The sequence below is a fragment of the Oryctolagus cuniculus genome, chromosome 10 (assembly GCF_964237555.1).
Source record: "Oryctolagus cuniculus chromosome 10, mOryCun1.1, whole genome shotgun sequence".
Taxonomy (NCBI): Eukaryota; Metazoa; Chordata; class Mammalia; order Lagomorpha; family Leporidae; genus Oryctolagus; species Oryctolagus cuniculus.
This window is the reverse complement of record NC_091441.1, coordinates 22,607,734-22,623,932: the sequence shown is the minus strand read 5'-3', so window position 1 is coordinate 22,623,932 and position 16,199 is coordinate 22,607,734.

The following is a 16,199-nucleotide window of genomic DNA, read 5'->3' as shown; positions in this document are numbered from 1 at the left end:
ATTGATTCCTCCACTACTTCTCACTACCTCTTCTCCATAGAGACTTCACAAGCAGCCTCCTGACACATATACTGTGTCTATTACTTTTAAAAGCATGCCAGGAAGGTATTTTTATAATCATCTCTGTGACTTCAGAGGGAAACTACAGCTCAGAGAGTTTATTTTTTTAAAGATTTATTTATTTATTTCAAAGGTTGAGTTACTTACACAGAGAAGATGAGAAACACACACACACACACACACACACACACACACACGGATCTTCCAGTTACTGGCTGACTCTCTAAATTGCCACAATGGCAGGAGAAAGGCCAGGCTGAAGCTGGGACTCCCACATGGGTGTCAGAGGCCCAAGTGCTAGGACCATCCTCTGCTGCTTTCCCAGGCTATTAGCCAGCAGGTGGATAAGAAGTGGAGCAGCTGGGACTTGAACTGGCACCTATATGGGATGCTGGCCCTGCAGGTGGCAACTTAACCCAGCCCTAGTGTTTATGTGAGATCCTGGGTCTGTATGACTCTCTCTCTCTCTCTTTCTCTCTCTCTCTCTCTCTCCCTTTTAAAGATTTATTTATTTTGTTTGAAAGGCAGAGTTACAGAAAGGGAGAGGCAGAGTGAGAAAGAGAGAGGGCTTCCCTCCACTGGTTCACTCCCCAGAGTGTTGCAATGGCTGGAGCTGTGCCGGTCTGAAGCCAGGACCCAGGATTTTCTTCCTGGTCTCCCACATGAGTGCAGGGGCCCAAGGGGTTGGGCCATCTTTTACTGCTTTCCCAGGCCATAGCAGAGAGCTAGATCAGAAGTGGAGCAGCTGGGACTCAAACCAGTGCCCGTATGGGATGCTGGCACTGCAGGCAGCGGCTTTACCTGCTACGCCACAGTGCTGGCCCCCTGTATGGCTTTCAAACCTGCACTCTTCCCCATACTCTGCTGGGACTTCCAGTAATAGTTGTCAAGCATGGTGCTGGCCACTATGCTGGGCCTTTTGCCAATGCTCACTTCAAACTTCATAACAGCCCTGAAAGATGCCATCATTCCCATTTTAAACATGATGAAAATTGCTCCTTGAAGGGAAGAAATGAAGGATATACCCAGGGTTTGGACTTGGGTCTGTTTCACCCTGGGCCTGTGGATTTTCCACATGGTAATATTTTGATCATCCTTTATTACCATTCAAATGACAATTAAGGCATATTTGTATTATGCCCGACAGCGTATATTTGGGTATCTCTGTAGATAAAGATCTTCTATCTTCCATTTTTAAATGTTGCTAACTTTTGTCACGTGACTCTTTTTGCAGTCGTTTGAACAAAGCATACACATTCTTACTTCACAGACACTATTTCGAAACGTCTAGAGCTTTCTGCTTTAGGTTGTAAAGCTCTATTGCCTGGCCGGTGCCGCGGCTCACTTGGCTAATCTTCCGCCTGTGGCGCCGGCACCCGGGGGTTCTAGTCCTGGTTGGGGCACTGGATTCTGTCCTGGTTGCTCCTCTTCCAGTCCAGCTCTCTGCTGTGGCCTGGGGGGCAGTGGAGGATGGCCCAAGTGCTTGGGCCCTGCACCCACATGGGAGACCAGGAGGAAGCACCTGGCTCCTGGCTTCGGATCGGCGCAGTGCACCGGCCATGGCGGCCATTTGGGGGGTGAACCAATGGAAGGAAGACCTTTCTCTCTGTCTCTCACTGTCTAACTCTGCCTGTCCAAAAATAAATAAAATAAAATTAAAAAAATAAAAAAGCTCTATTGCCGTGCCATAGAATCCCACTATGAGTGGGAGTCGTGGATTTGCCATTGGTGTGTCCCCTTCACTGTGCGTGGGCTGCACCTAACTAGTCCACATTACTGCCTTTGCTGCAGCAACGAGGACTCATTGTTCACAGATTAAAACCTGGTAGTTGAGTGAGGTGCTCGTACATAGTCTGGTGCATCGGTAAAATTCTGCAGAGGCTGGAGTGAAATCCCCAAAATGACTTTCACAATATGTGAGACCCTCGTTACCCAGGGGTCTTCAAAGCAAGCAGTCCTTGCCCTGATGACGAAGTCCCCGCGAGGGGCATGGTAAGACGGCCAGCAGGTTCCTAATTGACATTTTCCCTTTCTGCTTCAGGTTTTTGTCGCATCACAGCCTTGTTCTAAACATAACTGTTTGGTTCTCAAGACATTTCCTTTGAGCAAGTGGGAATCACCACTTACTGAAGCTTAAGTTAACTGCAAATTAAATTGGCTTTATATGGAGTAAAGTAACGTGTTTAAGATAATGTAGAATAAGCATAAGAAATCACAGCTTTCTCAACACGTAGGAAGATAGAAAGTTCTTCCTGGTAGATATTATTTTACATGGAATTTGTGCTACAAAGTCTGTATTAACCTGAAGAAAGTGCATATTGTACAGAAGAAAACTCAGTCATTATCAAGTGATGTGTCCTACAGGAAATCTGCCACGTAAAAGACTTTAAAACTCATCTGGGAACTAGAGCCCATATATTTAAAATTCCAGAGGATAGATTGAATAAACTAAATAGAAAGATGGGGAATACAATAGGCCAAATCATACTTTTTGAGTTAAACCAGTGTCAGAAGTGAAAACTCACCAGTTGGAAATGGCAGCAGCTTAGATGGTGTCAGAAAACACTGGTAAATTGGAAGACATACCATAGCCACTACCCAGAAGGAAACTCAGGGGAAAAAGGACCAGAAAAATGAGTTGTGCATCTATGAGCTGTGGGAACACTTCAAGTGGTGTAATGTATGTTAGATTGGCGGGGGAAAAGAAGAGTCACTTAAAGAAATAGTGGCTGTAAATTTTTCCAAATTTTATGAAAATTAAAAACTCACAGATTCAAGATGCATAGTGAAATCCAATCACAAGAAACATAAAAGAAGATACCAACACAACATAATAAAATAGTTTATAAGCAGTGATAATAAGACATTTAAAAGCAATGTGAGAAAAGCCAGGTTATCTACAGAGGAACAGAAGTAAGGATGTTAGATTTCTCATCAGAAACAATGCGTGCCAGAAGACCGTTCATGTACCAAAAAAACATAACCAAACTCAACTTACAATTCTGTATGCACCAAAAATAGTTGTTTTTTTTTTTTGTTTGTTTGTTTTTTTTTTTGACAGGCAGAGCAGACAGTGAGAGAGAGAGAGAGAGAGAGAGAGACGGAGAAAAAGGTTTTCCTTTACCGTTGGTTCACCCTCCAATGGCTGCTGCGGCCGGTGCACCGCGCTGATCCTAAGCCAGGAGCCAGGTGCTTTTCCTGGTCTCCCATGCGGGTGCAGGGCACAAGCACTTGGGCCATCTTCCACTGCACTCCTGGGCCACAGCAGAGAGCTGGCCTGGAAGAGGGGCAACCGGGACAGAATCCGGCGCCCCGACCGGGACTAGAACCCAGTGTGCTGGTGCCGCAGGCGGAGGATTAGCCTCGTGAGCTGCGGCGCCGGCCCAAAAATAGTTTTCAAAATGAAAACAGAGCAAATAGTTTTTTTTCAGATATACAAAGGAGGTATGAAGAAATTGGACTTGTTGGAATAAGATGAAGTCTGTGTGATACAGGGGAGAGAATAAATGCTTTTGTTTAGCCTTTTGAATTAATAAGAATATTCTCCTTCATGGCATCAAGGATTGTGTGTATTTCATTCAGAGGTTTGGGTTCAAACTGGGATACATTAAAAACACACTGAGTGAGTCAGAATTCAGTTGCAAGCATGACCTGCACCAGGTATCTTAAGTGGAACGGGAATTAGGGGCTTCCAAAAGTGTTGGGAAGAGTGGCACCTGCTAGCCCAGGGGTCACCACCACAACTATGCGCATTTTTACTTTATGATGGAAAAGGAGTGCTAGACTTTTTGGATACCTCTGTTTGCCTAGGAATCACACACACTAGGTACCACCCCCCCCCCCCATGTAGAATAAACAAAAGAACCTATGTGAAGGTCAAGATTCCATTCATTCTTGAATCACCCAAGAGCCTTGCATAATGATGTACACATAGTAAAAAAGCTCATGAATATTAATGAATGGATTTCAGAAGAGATCTGATATTTATTATGGTAATTCTAAATAAATCAGATCTCTTTTTTTGTTGCTCTTTATGAAGAATGATGTATATGTGAACTTGCAATCCTGTCAAATGCATTCCATGATAGGATGCTTCTCCATGAAAGTGAGGCTCCTTGTTTTTTTAAATCCAAAAGTGATGTCAAGGAAAAAGACTTGTAAGGATTTGAATGTTGATGTGTGCTGGTTTAAGAAATGTGCCTGAACACATTTGATCTTTTTCAGGTTGGGTGGCTGTCTCAACACAAACCCAGAAATGGGGGAAAACACTTGGCTAATAACATCCTAACTCCCCTTAATGTTTTTGTTTACTCCAGCCTTGCATGACCAGCAGCAGGGTAATTGTGTTAAGTTAGGGTAAAATCGTTCTCATCACACAGCCCCCCAGCAGGGCACAGGAAGTTACTTTAACTAAACTGTATCTGTTTTGGAACAGAAATACACATGCTAAAATAAAAAGAGAGCTCTTTTCACATTAATCTGGGGAGTGGACCAGCTGATAGAAGATCTTTATCTATGTCTCTCTCTCTCTTTCCCTCATCTCTCTGTCTCTCAAACAAATTAAAAAACAAAACAAAACAAAACAAACAAAAAATAAGTTATGTCGAAAAGCCAAATAGATTTGGCTGGCGGATCAGTTTATAAAAGGTAAATGCCACTACTTAAAACTCATTATTTAGGAATTCTGAGAGTTCCTCTCACATGTGACACACACACACATCTTCAAATTTATACTGTACATAAAACATATATCATATTTAATACGATATATTTTATATATAAAGCCCAAAGTCAAATATCAGCTTTGTAATATCCTTCGTAGTATTGGGGAAAAGATCTCAGCGTCTATTGAGAAGAGCATTATTTCTAAGTAGCCCAGCACAGTGTCAGAAACAGTCTTTGAACTGGGAGTCAAAGAAAACCACATGATGTAGTCTGGCTTCTCTCCACTTCCCTCAGTGATTTCAGCTCCTCCACTAAAAATAGGATAAAATGGAGATGGCATCACGTGCTTCCACCTCCCACGTAGGTCCCAATCTCCTCCATCATTGGGTTTAAAAAAACCTATCTGCAAATGAATCACTAAATTCTTGAAGGAGTCTTCTGTTTTCCTCCACACAGGTAACATTTTGCTTTGCACAGATTCGAGTCACTAAGTATTTCGGGCTTGGCTTTTCTTATAATAAACCACATTGCTCATAAATATAAACGACGCTCTTGGTTGGTTGGTCCAATTTGTTTTCCTCTTTTGAATCGACCACTTTACTCTTGGCTTCAGCTTAAACCTGACACGCTGGGCCAATCGGGTACCCCTGAAGGTGCAGCCCTTGTCACTGGGTGCTGACTGTGTGTGTATTTAGCTTCTCAGAAGCCTGGAAACATAACTGCTTTATGACTCTTAAAATCGTCTGAGTCAGGATCAGATGATGTGTAGAGCTGAGTTTCCAACCAGGGAATTTGTAAATACTCCACGTCCCCCTCACCAGGGGAACTGACCAAGGAGGCAGCTTTCCCAAGCGAGTCTGGGCGCCTGTGTCCCTCACTGGGGTCACAGAGGAAGGGGGCCATTAGCTGGGCGCTCTGTTCGTTAGGAATACGGTGGGAACATCTCTATTAGAAACCAGAGAGCGCTGATGTGCTCAGTTGTGATAATGAGGGGAAGGGTGTGAACGGGAAGATAAGAGGCGCAAGTATTTAACTGGAAGCTTTCCACCTGGCTCCGGCTTCATTTGATTTAATTGGACGAGGAACATTTTCTGCCTGTGAAAACAGCCAAATGTCCCAGATTGGGAGTCAGGAAGCCCGGATTTGAGGATATCACTGACAGCAAAGCTTTGTGCCCCTCTACCTTCTCCCCGTGGGTGGCTTGGTAGCCTCAACTTTTAAAAGACCGCATGGACTCTGCGTAGGGTAGTTGGAGATACAAGACAGCGGCAGTTTAGGTGGAAAAGACAATTGCGGGCTTTTCACTGCCAGTCTTGAACAAAATTGTGAACTGGATAAACCCTGGGTTCCGGCCTTTTAAAGTTGCCTGTGTTTCCGTCCACTTTCAGCACCCCTCGGCTATGTACCTGTGATATTTGCACATCTCTCCTATTTAAAAAAACGTGACCCTTCCGTGTCCCGTCCCTTCCTATTTGTGCCCTATCATGTTACAAATTAAGAGATTATCAGATTTCATAAATAACAGTAACTAGATGTCCAGGTGAATTTTCCCAAATACAGTTTTAGGTGAAGTTTCCTCAATGCAGTATGATTTACTAGATCTAGCCAGGTGATGCCCTGTATTTTATCTGACTACCCATCCTATAACTGGCATCTGCAAATTCATTTTTCAAGCATCCCTAGAGCTCAGGCCGTGGTGGGGAGGTTGAGAAGTTAGGGCGGGGGTGGGGGAGTAGGTTGGGAGTGGCCGTGGTGGGAGGGGTAAGAAGAAGGCAGAGAGAAGAGGCCCTGGGAGTTTCTCCCAGTGTTCAGCTGGGGAAGCTCCGTTCTCATCCGAGTATCAGCATGGGGTGTTTGATGTCGTTTGTCGCAGGGCTTTGCTTCTAGGAGAACAACTTAAAGACTGCAGGTTGGCTTGACTCTCTTCTTCCTGGCTCTCTCCATCCTGCCTGGGGCCTTTGGGGGAGCTGGCAGTCCATAGCTGGCTCTCCTGTCCTCAGGTACCTGGAGAACTGGGAGTGACAGGGCAGGGAGGTTGCTAGCAAGGATGGGCTGAGGTTGCCAGTCCCTCCTTGCAGCCCTGCCTGCACCACCTGACCACTGCCTCCACGCCCCCAGCCGTGCAGGGGAAAACCCACATCTTCCACAGCTTCTCTGTTTATGGCTGGCACTGGCTAAAAATAACCACCGTGGCAGCCAGCATCCTCACAATGACATTTGCCAACATTGTAAGTTCATTATAATAGAATTACCACGGCTGATACCACCTATTCTAGTTTTTCCCACCTGATACCCTGGCATTTCTGAGCTTTTCAAATAGGGTAAGGAAACGAGTGGCACTCAAACCCTGTCCCAAACTCCACCCTCTTTGAATACTCAATTAAGACCCGCCCCAGACACCACACCCTATGCCTCAGATCATAGGGATCTCCCGGAACCCCATGGAGTGCAGCTGTCTTTTGGATATGCCTGCACACAGTCCTGAGTGTGTACTTTTATTGTACATGCAACGGAATCTTGCTTTTCTGCGGACCTATCTACTTATGTCTTGTCCTTGAATTCTTTTCCTATGTTGGAGACAAAAAACTGGAGTCAGCCACCCCACCACAGGGGGAGATGGAAGACGAGCAGAGAGGAATAAAAGGCCAGGGTGTGTATTTCCCTGGTTCTTTGCCTGTGCAAAAATTCAGAAATTTAAGAGTTTTGTGTTAGAAAGGAATTCTAAATAGAGAAACCTAATCCACTGGGCTCAAGAAATTAAAAATGCAGTTTTCTCATGTATTGAAACTCTGAGGGGAATGCAGATGCTTGTGGTGTCTCAGTGGCTCTACGTCAGGGCAGTATCTCCGAGATAACGTTGATGCTTCCCTCATAGTTATAAAATGGCTGCCAAAGCTCCAGACATCAAGTACATGTTCAAAGCAGAAAGAAAGGAGGAAAGAAAGCTTCAATGCTTATCATTTGATTAGAAAAGCAACAATTTCCTCAAAATCTCCCTGTAGATTTTATTTGTTTCTTGCTTAAGTAGCAAAATGAAAACATGAGAAATATTGCATTTACCATCCTTCCATTTTTCCTGGCTATATTTCCCAATTTGTGGAAATGCACAATCTTACTGCGGTATATGTTATATATAAACTGAAGCATCAGTAGTATACTGTGCTGGGATAATTGAGGATCTCATCTCTCTTCCACAAGCATAGTATTTCTGAGCAACAACTACTTAAGAGCCTGGAAGGTTGCCCTGGCTAAGTCCGGGGGATGGGTTCCCTGATGGGGCTACCCGGAGCGCCCATGGCTGCAACCCTGCCTTTCACAGATTTATCAGCCACACGCTGCGCTGTTACACAGTTGATCTCTAATACTTTACAGTAAGTGAATTCACTGTCTGTTGTATTCATTTACTGACAGTCACTACCTAGTGTCACTGCTACTTGCTGGAAGTGTAATGGTCCCTCCTTTTTATATCCTGGGCGTGGTCTCAGGCTTTGCTTCCCTAATGCCTGTTGGTAAATGAAGCATCCGTCTGGGGTTGCCACTGGTCCCTGACGAAATCTGCAGCACTCTGCAGCAAAGTGGGAAACTGAGGCCCTTGAAGTCATTTTTCACAAAGCTAAACTTATGCCACTTTGTAAAACCATTTTCCCCTCTGAAATGAGGTTCTTCCTATTTTTTTTGCATTCAAAGGAAAGGTTCCTGCAATTATACAGCATAACTATTTCCTTTGGGAAAAATATAGTATTTGTAAGCTTATATCAGAAGCCCATGTTTTTCTCTAATAGGATTTTGCTGGGCCCTGAAATCCACGGGCCTGGAACCATGGAATTGGTCAGATTACACGTGTCGACACTTGTAGAGCCTTATGTGTGTCTCCCCTCAGAAACCCTGGGAATGGGAACTTATCCTCCTGTGGTTTGGGCACAATGATGTCAATGAGGAGGGAAGGTTTCTATGCTCAATGGCAGAAAAGGTGTTGTCATCTCCAACTCCTGTCTGCATACTTTTGAGGGCTCACTCTTCATATTTCTGGTTTTATATGCTAACAATGTCTTTAACACTGAGCTGAAGTACAGCAGAGGCTTAAATGTGCGCTTTGCTCTCACATACACCTTGTGCGATCTTGTTCCTGCTGAGTGTATTGGCAGTGTTAGTTTACGAGGTAGTGGCTTGGATGTTGTCCTTCCTCTTCTTACCTGGTAAATACACGAATGCATACATTATTGTGTTCACCTTTACTTTATTCCCCCTGTGTCCTTATTCATCCATTTGCTGAGCACTACCTGAATGCTAAATCCTGATGTCAGGGCATTGGAGATCTTTGTGAGGAAGGCTTATGCTTGCCAACGGATCTACCCAAGAGGAGAGCGGTGTACCAGGTGTCCATGGGAAGACCGCTTCCTTCTGCCTAGGGAAAGTCGTAGAGAAGATGCAGTGGGGAATCAGGTACACTTCCCATTCTCTATTCTCCTGCCTGGGGGGAAGCTAGACCTCTCCTCATCCCAGCATCTCCGCTGCTGTGGGCAGCGGAGTTTGGGGTTATGCCTTGGAACCTGGTCTGAGATCTCAGGACTGAGACTGAATCTGCTGCTATCTAGTCATGTAACCACCAAGATCAGCCCTTTGAAGTATTCTATGTTTGTAAACCAGGGTTGAGGTTCCCGTTATCTCTTCTTTGGATGGAGTCACTGGTGCAAAACAGAGTGAGATGGATCTAACAACAGATAAATTACAACCCAGTCTCTGCCATTTTAGAGAAATGCCTGTCTCACAAAATTCCTGGAAATCCTTGTGAAAGCCTTTTTGAAAAGGCAGAAAGCAAGGGGTAAGGTGGTGGTGATGGTAAAAGAGGAATGGGGTGAAGCGTGGAGATGAAGTGTGGAAGATCAACATACCAAGACTTGGGAGTCTCATGGACCACCTGTAGAGACTTTGGGGGGAAAGCCACCTTCACTGGGCAGTCATTTCAACACCCAGAGTAGGAGTCTGAAATTTTCAATCTTTGCACTTAAGTTGCCATAGAGGAATACGGACTTCAAGTGCTTTGAAGAATTAATTTCACTTGTTAGAATCAAACCTAAAAAGCACAATCAGAAGGAACACAAACAGAAAAGATGCTGTCACAGTGTCCCCTGGAAAATTGCTCTTCCTTAAATCTTCAAAGATGAACAGAGTCATGGCTGTGTTTCATCTTTTCCATGTTGACTTTGGCTGGAGCACGTCGTTAAACAAAGGCTGTGTCGGTGCCCTGGAATTCTCCCCAAGATCTGTTACCATTCACAATGAAAGACAATGCAGTCTAGCTTTGGTGGTACCTCTGCCAGTACACGTGTGTGGGGCCAAATCACAGAATCTAGAGATTCTTGGGTAAAAAGCTTGTAGGCAGAGCTGGGAAGCAGGGTTGAAAGCACACCGAGTAGGGCTCGGCTCCATTTGTGTTCTTCCTCTGAGGATTTCCTCACTGCTCTGAGTTCTTGACACACCTGAGAACTTGCTGGAACACATCTGTACTTTGCCTTTCTCAGAGAGCTTCCCTCTTTTTGGTCAACCAGTGATCTTATCTTTTACCAGTCCTTTCAGGCTCTCGGCTCTCAGCCTCATTAAGAGGGCTGAGGAAATGTCTGGACAGGGAGAGAGTCAGGAAGCCTTGTGTGGAGTCTGGCTTAGCATCTCATTTTCTGTTGTAACCTGGACAAATCTTTGAACTCTCCGCGCTTCATTTTCTTTAGTCATCAGCAGTCATAGTATCACATGTCTTGTGTTTTCACAGCATGCTGTAAAAATCAAAATGAAATAATTTGTGGAGCAACATGTTTGAAAAATATATAAAACATGATCTAAACCCTCACATATAAATAGTGTGCTTAGTCATACTACTTCATGGTTACATCCCATAATGCAGATGCACACAGGGCCGTGCAGATGCTTGCCACACCTACCTTTCTCTATGTATGATCGTAACAGGCATGGAGAATACAGGAGTGTTTTAATAATGCAAAAAGGTGTTTTCTAAGTCATAGGTAGGAAACTGTGTTCTTGGTTTAATGCACTATGGCCTCTTCAGGAAAGAAAAAGAGAGAAATTCTTGGTCTACTCTTCCACTGTTATCCGAGGTGGTTGGTCAGTTAACTCAGGACTTTCTGATCTAATTTAGCCAAATAAGGCATGGAAATCAGAACAGAGGGCAGAGAAGTCTTCCTTTATTTTGTGGGGGTCTCTTTACCCCCACTCTTGATTGACCCCCACCCTTGATGGACGCAGGTCAACCTACTTTGAAAACCCAGGTCCAGTACACCCAAAGAGATGGCTGGTACTTCTTTCTAGCCCATATGCTAGGCATGACTGCAAGAATGATTCTACTCCATGTCCCTTTGACTTAAATATTCTTTTGTGTTTCCATAGCAGTTAGACATAATTTTCATTTAGTATTTATTGCACTATACCCAAAGTTTTCAAAATCTGAGAAGCCTATTAGGCTATTCTTAAAGGTAAGGTCTGAGTTGTATTTGTATCCCCATACTTTAAATGGCACTTGGAAGGTTTCCAATTGTTGAATGAGTTGATGAATGAATGAATGAATGCAAACCGTTGGAGTGGAGGGTTGATGTCTGATTTAGGGGTCTTTCTTTTTCCCAGTTTCCTTTCTTTGTCCCTTTATTATCATTTGGATGTGCTTTGTCTCCAAAGGTTCTTGTGTTGTCAACTTGGTCCCCAGTTGTGTTGTGAGGAGGTTAAACATTTAAGAGATAAAACTTGGTACTTTGGTCATGGGGAGCACTGCCCTCAAGATGGATTGATGCTGGTCTTCTGGGGTGAGTTAGCTCTTGGGAGAGTGGGATTTTCATAAGGGAGTAGACCTGACTTCTGAATCTCTCTGTCTTCTTATTTCACCACTCGATCTTTCCAGCTCAGATGCACTCCCTGCATAACAAATGGGGTCATCCACCATGAGGCCCTCACCAGAGGCCTAATCAGCGGGGCTAGGCAGCCTTGGCCTTCCAGCCTTCAAAGCTGTGATCTACATTGCTTCCTTTCTTTGTCAAGTGTCCAGCCTTAGGTATTTACTATAACAACAGGGAACTGCCTGCTATATCCTTCTAACAGAAAATATTCCTAGCAGGCCCTCAATAAACAGTTGTGTTCTTAACACATGAAGAGTCTGTTTTGCTGCATTTGATAACACTGAGTAGCATTATTCATCCAGTCGACTTTCACATCTGCTAATGTTGGGAATTAGCTTTCTTCGCTGTTAGCTACCCTGGAGCGCTCCACTTATTCCTGCAGTAGCTGCCAGAGCCCTGATCTGAAGGTTTAGGGTATGTGACTGTTTTTAGCCATAGCATTGAATTATGTCCTAGTCTTCAGCAATTGCTATCCCATCCATTATGTGAATGTGGAGACCACTCCCTTACTCCCTTTCTAAGAGATATTATGAGGTTAGAGGGTAATGTCCACAAAGAATCCTGGACGAAAGATACCTAATATTGAGTGTTATGCTACTGATACTTTCATCTGTGTTCCTCTTTGGTCTGTGCATGAGCAAGCATGAGGAGCAAGTTGGAGAGTTGCGGGAGAGAGGTGTCTGAGACGCTGAGCAGGGCTCATCACTGATCCTGTGCTGTGAGTCTTCCCTTCTGTCTACAACGAGTTGCAATAACACAGCACTTACCCAGAATCAAAAGGGTGTGTGGAAAATTAATGAATTTGTTTTTGTAAAGTGGAAGGGTCCTTGGATAAAAAGCTTTGTTAAGCCACGAGATATTATTTCAATCCCAGGTTTCTGTTTCTCTTTCTTTCTTTCAAAAGGATATTCACTAAGCTTATCACTTTCTCAGGATTTTTTTAATTACTCTTAACACAGTCTTTTATGCACAGCTGTATGCTTCTACTGAACTGCTTTGTTTCCCTCCAGAGAGGTTACTGTTTGAAATTTCTGTCACTTTTCTGTTTGTTTGCTTGTAAACCAATAATCCAACAAACAGTCTTTGGACAATAGTCGGGTTCTTTTTTTATAGCAAGGCATTATTTTTATAAGTCACAGTCCTTTTGAAACGTGTTTATTTATTAATTTATAAATGGCTCCCATCACACATTGCACCTGTGTGACTTACATTAATTAGAATAATAATGCAATGAGAAGTGAATAGGCAGTTTGCAGCTTTGATGTCAGCAGCGCTCCAAGTAAACACAGTACATGGCATTGGAGAATGGAATTGTCTACTATAAACTCAGAAGAAGACACTGGAATGAAAACAGTGTGTGTTGTCCTGTGCTTAGAAGGATTTGGAATTTTATTGGATAAATATCATTCAGAGTTCATATTATTAAAATTTTAAGCAAGCATTAAGTCAATTGTAATAAATAGTATATAAATAAAAGGGCATTTCAAAAGGTTCATGGAAAACGAAATGGAATTAAAAGATAAGCTTATTTTAATGCAAAATTTTTTGAAATTCATGCATAAGAAGAATCTTCAAAAAGTTGATGGAAAATGCATCTTATAAAAAACTACATATAGATTTCAAATTTCTTTTTGTATCAACATAAACATGTTTTTAAAAAAGTCATTTGAGAGGCAAAGAGAGACACACACATACAGAGAAAGACAGACCGAGGAAGGCAGAGAGATAGAGTACTCGTGTCTGCTGGCTCACTCCCCAGATGCCCCACGTGCTCCGGGGGCAGGGTCTAGGCTGAAGCTGGGAGCTGGGAACATGATCCAGGTTTTCACCTGGGTGGCAGGAATCCAATTACATGAGCCATCACTGCTAACTTCCAGGACTGCATTTGCAGGAAAAAACCGGAATCACGACCTGGACCAGGAACTGAACCCAAGTACTTTAATGTGGGATGCAAGTGTCTTAACTTCCAAGCTAAAGGCTTGCTCCCAAATTTGTCTTTCAGTTCCATTTTGCATGAACTTTTTCTAGTATGCTTGTAGTTAGTATACCTTGTTTAGTATCATCTTTTTCCTCACTGTAAGCCAAGTGTTGGAAAGGCAAGATCTGTCTGTGCAACAGTCAAGCTAACTAATGACCTGGAATTTTGAAGACTGTAAAACAATCTGAAATTTTTAAGTTCTCAGTTTTGTGCCTGGCACTGTAATTTGGCCTATATCCTGTAAATCCACTAGATAATTGCTGCACCCAGACGCCTGTGTTTCAGTGGGAAGATGAAGACAATGGGGCAGTTGTCTGGATCATGCTGACAATAGGTCTTATCTACCAACTTGTAAGATAAGGAAAAGATTAGTTTGTCTGAAATTGCCATATGAAAGGTCTTCATTGATAAAAGATAAATTCCCCTTCATCCATGTAGACAGGCTCGATCTGAACTCACAAAGAAGACTGCTATATTAAAAGAAGAAATTATATCTCTAACTCTAAGGCTCTATGAATATACTATCTAAACAGAACCCATCATTTTCTAGAAGAGAAAATGACATACTGAAATGTCATGAGGTTAAATGATCGCCAACGGCTCTTTCTTGGTGCTACCTATGGAGGTGGCTGCCTTTTATTTGGTATCGTGGTAGCCCTCAGACCCCTGGTGAAGCTAAAGAGCATCAAAAAGAGGACCAAGAAGTTCATCCAGCACCAGTCCGACTGAAATGTCAGGATTAGGCGTACCTGGCAGAAACTCACAGGTATTTGCAACAGGGTGCGGAGAAGATCCAAGGCCAGATCTTGATGCCCAACATTGGTTATGTGGGCAACAAGAAAACAAAGCACATGCTGCCCAGTGGCTTCCGGAAGTTCCCAGTTCACAATATCAAGGAGCTGGAGGTGCTGCTGATGTGCAACGAATCTTCCCGCGCGGAGGTTGCTCACAACACTTCCTCCTAGAACTGGGAAGCCATCACGGAGGGAGCAGCCCAGCTGCCCATCAGAGGTACCAACCTCAATGCCAGGCTGCACACTGAAGAAAGTAATAGACAGCTCAGGTCCACATTTTATTTGTGTTTAAATAAAACCTTAAAAACTGAAAAAAAAAAAAAAAAGATCGCCAATGACGTATGGCTTGTTACTAAAATAATTAGGACCTACATACCCTGGTTTCTGGCTATGAGTGATACCAATAGTATTAAATTCAGAGGCCGGCGCCGAGGTTCACTAGGCTAATCCTCCGCCTTGCGGCACCGGCACACCGGGTTCTAGTCCTGGTCGGGATGCCGGATTCTGTCCTGGTTGCCTCTCTCCCAGGCCAGCTCTCTGCTGTGGCCAGGGAGTGCAGTGGAGGATGGCCCAAGTCCTTGGGCCCTGCACCCCATGGGAGACCAGGAGAAGCACCTGGCTCCTGCCTTCGGATCAGCGCGGTGGCCATTGGAGGGTGAACCAACGGCAAAGGAAGACCTTTCTCTCTGTCTCTCTCTCTCTCTCTCACTATCCACTCTGCCTGTCAAAAAAAAAAAAAAAAAATCAGGATAGAAATATCCAGCCAGTATTTTCTGCTCCTGGGATGGTTGTATAGTGCAATAGGGAGACAGAAACCTGGCACTTGAGTACGAGTAGGTACCCTGATTCCATCATGGCATAATTATTTGTATTTAGGAATATTAACTGCTTCTTCAGTTTCCTTATTTTAATATTTGGGCATTTCCCTGGTTAATCTCTAACTTGCATCTTAATTGTGGCATTCTGATTTTATGAGTGAAATTGAAATCACAGACATCTTTGCAGAAAGTTTCATTCATTTCCTGTCTATGAATACATTTTTTGAAAAATACAATCCTTGTGAAACCTGATATAAGTCCTAGTGCCTCTTGAGAGCTGAATTCTTTGCAAAATCACCCAGTATTTTGTCATGGAATATGGTTGTAAGGAGTCCATTTGAGAAACATTTACCACTTGCAGGAATTTTTGTCAGCACTAACCAATATCAAATAACTGTTATGTTCAAGATGTTCTTCCAGGTGCTGATTGGCAGCCAATGGTAAAACTACTGCATCTACTGAATTTGAGCACGTGGAATAACATAGACAGCATTTTTATGATCAGTCCACTTTTAATCTGCCCTCACTCTCAAGCCACAGCGTTCAGAGGTAGAAAGGACCTCTGTGGTTTTCCATTGCACATCATTCGTTTTACATTTGAAGAGGCCGAAGTCTTTCATCTGACAGCTTAGCTTTATTCCTGGCAGAATGTATAGGATATTTATAATATATACAGATAGATACACTTCACAGTAACTGTGTTAGAAGGGGAGATAATCTTTTCTCTTCATGGTCCACACAACTGTATTTCATCCTTGATATAAGGCTTTGTGTTTGGTGTCTTCTTTTGGAACACTTATCTCTTGAAGCTGCCATTTTGATGCAAATTTTGGCTGACAGGAAAATACGTAGAGGTCACTAATCTGTTTTGTTAGAAGAAATCAAAGAAAATTGCTATCTGGAGTTTTCATCAAATATCTTCCATAAAAGCAATAACATTAAAACATGCTGGTGGTCTAATATACATTTTGATTGGAAAGGGTAC